The following is a 5376-nucleotide window of genomic DNA, read 5'->3' on the forward strand; positions in this document are numbered from 1 at the left end:
CTGAGCCACTCCAGGGTCACTCTCCCGTGTTGCTTCCCAGGAAGGAGCGTGGGGCTCTGCTGTTCAGCCAGTTTCTGACGTGAAGGCTGAGACCTGTTTCCCAAAGGTCCCCAGAGCTCAGCCCAGCTGCCGGGAGAGCGGACCAGTCCCAAAAGGCAAAAGCTGGAGGCTGGCTCCTTCTCTCCCGTGTCAAACAGTATAAAAAGGTGTAGGCGTCGGGAGCAGGAGCTGGAGCTGGAGCTGGAGCAGGAACAGGAGCAGGAGCAGCAGGAGCAGGAGCAGTGGCAGCGGCAGTGGCAGCAGCGGCAGGAGCAGCAGCAGGAGCAGTGGCAGCGGCAGCGGCAGGAGTGGCAGCATGCTGACGAGGTGGCCGAGTGGTGAAGGCGATGGACTGCTAATCCATTGTGCTCTGCACGCGTGGGTTCGAATCCCATCCTCGTCGGTCAGCCCAACAATGGTCAGAGTTTCTGAGTGTGAGCAGCTTGATGTGTGCCCCCAAGTAAGCCCTTGTTTTGAGACGAGAGTTGCCTGAGAAGAACTTGCAAGGTTTTGAAGTGGCTGAGGACACACCGCAACCTCTTCTGTCTCCACATAGGCAAGAGGAACAAGAAGGGAAAGAAGGAAGATCCAGGGACCTCACAGGACGGTCAGCCTCTCCTCAATCCCTGGGAAGATGATAGAGCAAAACACCCTGGAAGTCGTTTCCAAACATAGGTAGCCCAGGAAGGTGGCTGGGAGTAGTAAGCATGGATTTACGAAGGAGAAGTCACGCTTAACCAAGCTGGTTGGTACCCTTCCACAGTGAGGTGACTAGCTTGGTGGAGGAGGGAAGAGCAGTGGGTGTTGTTTACCTTGCCTGCAGCAAGGCTCAAGCAGCCACGGGAACGAAAAAACAAACTACGCGTAAACCACCTGCTGTCACAGAACATTTCAAGTGAGAAATTTTGTTATGGGAGACATTGCTCTTATCTGTTCCCAGAATCTCAGAATCGTTGGGGTTGGAAGGGACCTCCTGAGATCCTTTACTCCGAGCCAACTGCTCCAGCAGGGTCAACTTGAGCTGGTTGCTTAGGCCATAGTCCGGTTGGGTTTTGAGTATCTCCAAGGACGGAGACTCCACGACCTCTCTGGGCAACCTGGTCCACTGGTTGACCCCCCTCAAGGTAAGAAAGTGGTTTCTTGCCTTGCAATGGGAATTTCATGTGTTTTAATTTGTGCCCCTTGCCTCTTGCACTGCCAGGTGTGGCCGACCACACTGATCAACCCAGGCAGAAGCACTCAGCACTCAACAAAGGGCGCTGACGGCCTCGTCCAGGTCCCCTTTCTGGCTGATCACGATGAAGGTCGGTGAGGGGGAAACTATTACACATATGTACAGTGCGGATCCCTCCGTCGGCTGGGCTGAGACACCCCGTCTACCCTGTGCCTGGTCCCTGGCTCCAGTTGGCCCGGACACCCCGGTCCTTCTGGTAGCCAGCTCCTCCGGTTCTCTCGCCCCTAGAGACTCGCACACAGACACAAGCAGGCCCTATGGTGTCTCTGGCAGTTGGCCAGGACCCTCTGGTGCCTCCTGTAGCCAACTCCTTCTGTGACCTCACCCTTAGAGGCACGCGCCCATACGTGGCTCCCAAGCCGCTTTACCCACTCGCTGCGTCATCTGGCTCGATACTCAAGAGCAATCACACGCTGACTTGCATACCCTCACACACTCCACTTGCTGGCACATTATTTCCACTCACCCTGGTCTGTCCAGGTGCCGGCACCCCAGACAAACAGTCCCAATGACCTCTGCTCCCACTCCAGTGACTGGCACCGCCGACGCAGGAACCACAGCGACCTGTGGTTTGACTCCAGTTGCTGGCCCCTCGGCTTCCATACGCACACATGCACACAGAATAGAGAGCCCCTCGCCAGGGAAAATAGGTAGGAATAGAACTTAAGGGGAAGACAGGACAGGCTGCACTGACCAGAAGCCGGGCGCGGCCAGGCAAGCATCCTCACCAGCAACCAGTTCTTGAGTGACAGCCATGTTATCCCATCTTCCCTCTAGTTTTCTCACCTTTCTTCCTCCCAGGACCACCCTGAACCCTCCCTTCCCCCACCTCTGCTTCCTCCCCCAAAACAGCCCATACTGAGCCTCGTGCTGTCCTGTGGTGCTCTTCCCCTGCACTCATCACAGTTTCCCAGTACTCAAAGGCCACTACAAAGAGGACGGAGACTCTCCCTTCACAAAGAGCCACATGGAGAGGACAGGGAGCAAGCGGGAGAGGTTTCACCTTGACACAAGAAAGACATTTTTTACAGTGAGAACAATCATTCTCTGCCACAACCCCCCCAGGGACGTGGAAGAGTCCCCATGACCGGAGGTTTTCAAGATGCGATTGGGCAGGGTGCTAGATAATCTCATCTAGGCTCCCTTTCCCACAAAAGGCTGGACCAGGTGATCTTTTCAGGTCCCTACCAATGGGGGCCTTTCTATGATTCTATGAATAGTCTGGCTTCCTTCGGACTTTGTTCTGTGGCTTTTGAGGTGCACCGACGAGTAATGGCGCTCCTTGCACAAGAGCTCTCCGCCCAAACTGGCCTCGTCTCCATTGCTGTGGGATGTCAGGGGCGACAGACGAGGCGCTCTCAAAGCCAGCAACTACGGAGAAACCCGTAGTTTTACCAAGGGAGGACCTCTTTTGGATACTCAGCTGGTTGGGATTGGAGAAGAGGGGAGAATGAAACAGGACTCTCTTGCAAAGCTGATGCCCAGTGTCTTTAATGAGAAAATGAAAGGAAAACGGAAGAGACGAGAGCTTAAGCAATGCATGTTGGAGGCTGAGTAAAGCTCAGAGAAGTGCTGCCATCTGAAGGAAAACCTCCACGCCAGGGATGCTTCTTTTCCAGTTCCCCTTCAAGGCTCTGGCAATCATGTACCACCTAGACCCATTGCTACGGAAGGAAGGAGGAGGTAGTTCATGGGGAGCATAAGGTGAAGCAGAGCTAGAGGGGGAAAGAGAGAGGCTTCCTTGGGCAGAGACGGAAGGCCAGCGCGGGCCCCTTCCTCCAGGCGGAGCGGTGGGAGCTCGGCTCCCCTGCAGACCATGGCCGCGCTCTCAGGGCTGGCTCCAGGGCTTTCCTCGAGGCTCCTGGCGCTCGACCACGGGCAGGCAATCCACGGGCTTCAGCATAAGAGGTTGCCCCGTCCCAGAGGCCCGCAGAGCCCACGGCCCAGACCGGACCACCCAAAGCCCCCCAGCCCCAGGGAGCCCCCAGAAGCAATGGGCACACTGCCAGCGCTGAGAGAGCTCCCCACGGCAGCCGACGCGGTGGATCCCACGGCTGTGCTCTGAGGGAAGGAGCTGAGGATTGGGCCCGGCAGCGTCACCGTCACTGGCGAGGGCTGGATCGCAACGCTGGAGTCGGCGCAACGGATGACGCACGGCTCGTTGCAGCTGTTGGCGAGCGGGGTTGGGCCGCAGGTGGCTGGCAGGCACGGGCTGTAGCACGACATGTCTCGCGGAGGGGGGCGACCCTGCAAGACCGGGAGGGAGCAGAGGGCATTAGCTGTCGGGCCCTTTCAGACGCCCACCTTGGCTCTTCTCAGAACAAACAGGGCCTGGGAGCTCAGCAGAGGTAGATTTGGGATGGGGCACGAGTCAAGAAAGCTGTGCCCAGCAGGAGGGCCCGCAATGGTGCCCTGCTGTGCTTTTGGCAGAACACCACAATGCATGCACCCTCCTCTCCACCGCCTTCACCTCCCCGCTGCCTGGTCACACCCTGCCGTAGCTGAAGACCTCTTCTCGCACCCGCCTGGGATGTCTCACCCAGAGGGACCTGGCTAACCTGGCCAGACTTACTTGCAACGCCCCCATGAAACGCAGGGTCCCACTTGGTAAACGTTCTCAAAGGGGGAAGCAGTGGCACGGCCCAACAGGTGATGGACCTCCGGTGTGTGCAGAGAGGGGGTTTCTGGGCATTTTGGTGGGCCTGCCGTGGGCATTTGTTTGTAATTGAAGGGTGATCCGCGAGGTCCGTCCAAACGCAAGGAAGCTCCCCCTGTCCAAGTGAAGCTCCTTCGCAGCCTGTACCTCAGCCGGCCTTGCCGCTCCCAGGCATGCCTGCCCCACGGAGGCACTCTGCTACCTCCGGTTGCTCCATTACCAAGGGTACGTCTGCAGGCTGCGAGGTTATTTCACAACAATCCTTCTGCTCAGCCTTGAAGGCTTGGCAGGGAAGGCGCCCCAGAGAGAGTCCTCAGTAAGCCCCCTCCCGGTATGAGGAAATGGATGCCAGGTTTTGCAGGCGGGTTGAACCCTGCTCTTGTCAGGTCGGGCTCCTCTCACCCACTTCTCTCAGGAGGGGACACGTCTGAGTAAAACGCAACAGGGCTCCTGAAGACAGCAGCCACTACGGAAGAAGACGTCTATGGTGGGACTAACGCTCCTGAGGAAGCTCCTCGTCATGCCAATAATGCAAAAGGAGCATTGCTGAACTGCGGGTGGTGGAGGAAGTGCCCGGCCGTTGGTTAGAGAGTGCTGGCCGTACGTCCTGAGCCTTGGAAAGAACGACGGCTGGCAAGGAAACCAACCAATGCCCTCTTTCACGTCCTAGGCCATTCACCGAGGACAAGGGAGGCAAAACGCGTGCAGCCCTCTCCACAAAAAGTGTCCTGCCACCCGAGGAGACAAGAGGCAAAATGAACGGAGACTTACCAACTTCACAGAGCAGAGGAAGGCACGAGGAGAGGATAGAGGAGCTGGGAGTTGGGCACACTTTTATGCTGCGGCCCAGAGCCCCAGGGGAGCTGAAAAATGACACAAACATGAAGCATGTTGAGAAACAGCAATTCTGGCTTCTCAGAGCCCTGCTGGTAGATGAAAGACATGCCTCCTTTGCCTGAAATGCTTGGCTCCCTTTTCATCCTGGGTAGCGCTGCAGTGATTTTGTTGAGAGCCATTATGTTTCTTCCCCAGACCAACGCTCGCTTGAGGTCTCCTTCCAGTTGCTGGTGAAGCCTTGCCGCAGATTCAGGCCACGCGTAGGTGTTGTGCGTGTCCTGCCCTTCGTGGGGAACATGGCCGCCACTTACTTACTTAGGACTTTGCCTGTGGAGCACGCCTGAAGGCCACTCGGAAGGGTCTCTCTTTGGCGGGCTGAGGCCGACCCTGAGCAACACCAGTGCCTGCAGACTATGGAGTTGCTCAGAGCCCAGCCAAGCCTCTGCAGGATGGCCGTTCTGCCGAGGGACTGAGAACGGAGGAGACTCAGATCCCCGGGGTGATTGGAAGGTGATGGTCAAACAAGGCCCTCCTGCGGTCTGGGGAGAAACCCCGTTGTGCGTAGGGATGGGGACACTGAGGCCATTGCTGGAGTGGATGAGGCTACTCG

At 57.4% G+C, this 5376-nt stretch overlaps 1 non-coding gene across 1 annotated transcript; it reads left to right on the top strand.

Moving 5' to 3' along the window:
* Positions 1-360: 360 nt before the first annotated feature.
* TRNAS-GCU (transfer RNA serine (anticodon GCU)) lies at positions 361-442 on the top strand. The gene has a single exon. It is a non-coding gene; the product is annotated as a tRNA-Ser (tRNA).
* Positions 443-5376: the final 4934 nt, after the last annotated feature.

This window comes from Gymnogyps californianus, unplaced genomic scaffold (assembly GCF_018139145.2).
Source record: "Gymnogyps californianus isolate 813 unplaced genomic scaffold, ASM1813914v2 HiC_scaffold_305, whole genome shotgun sequence".
NCBI classification, from domain to species: Eukaryota; Metazoa; Chordata; class Aves; order Accipitriformes; family Cathartidae; genus Gymnogyps; species Gymnogyps californianus.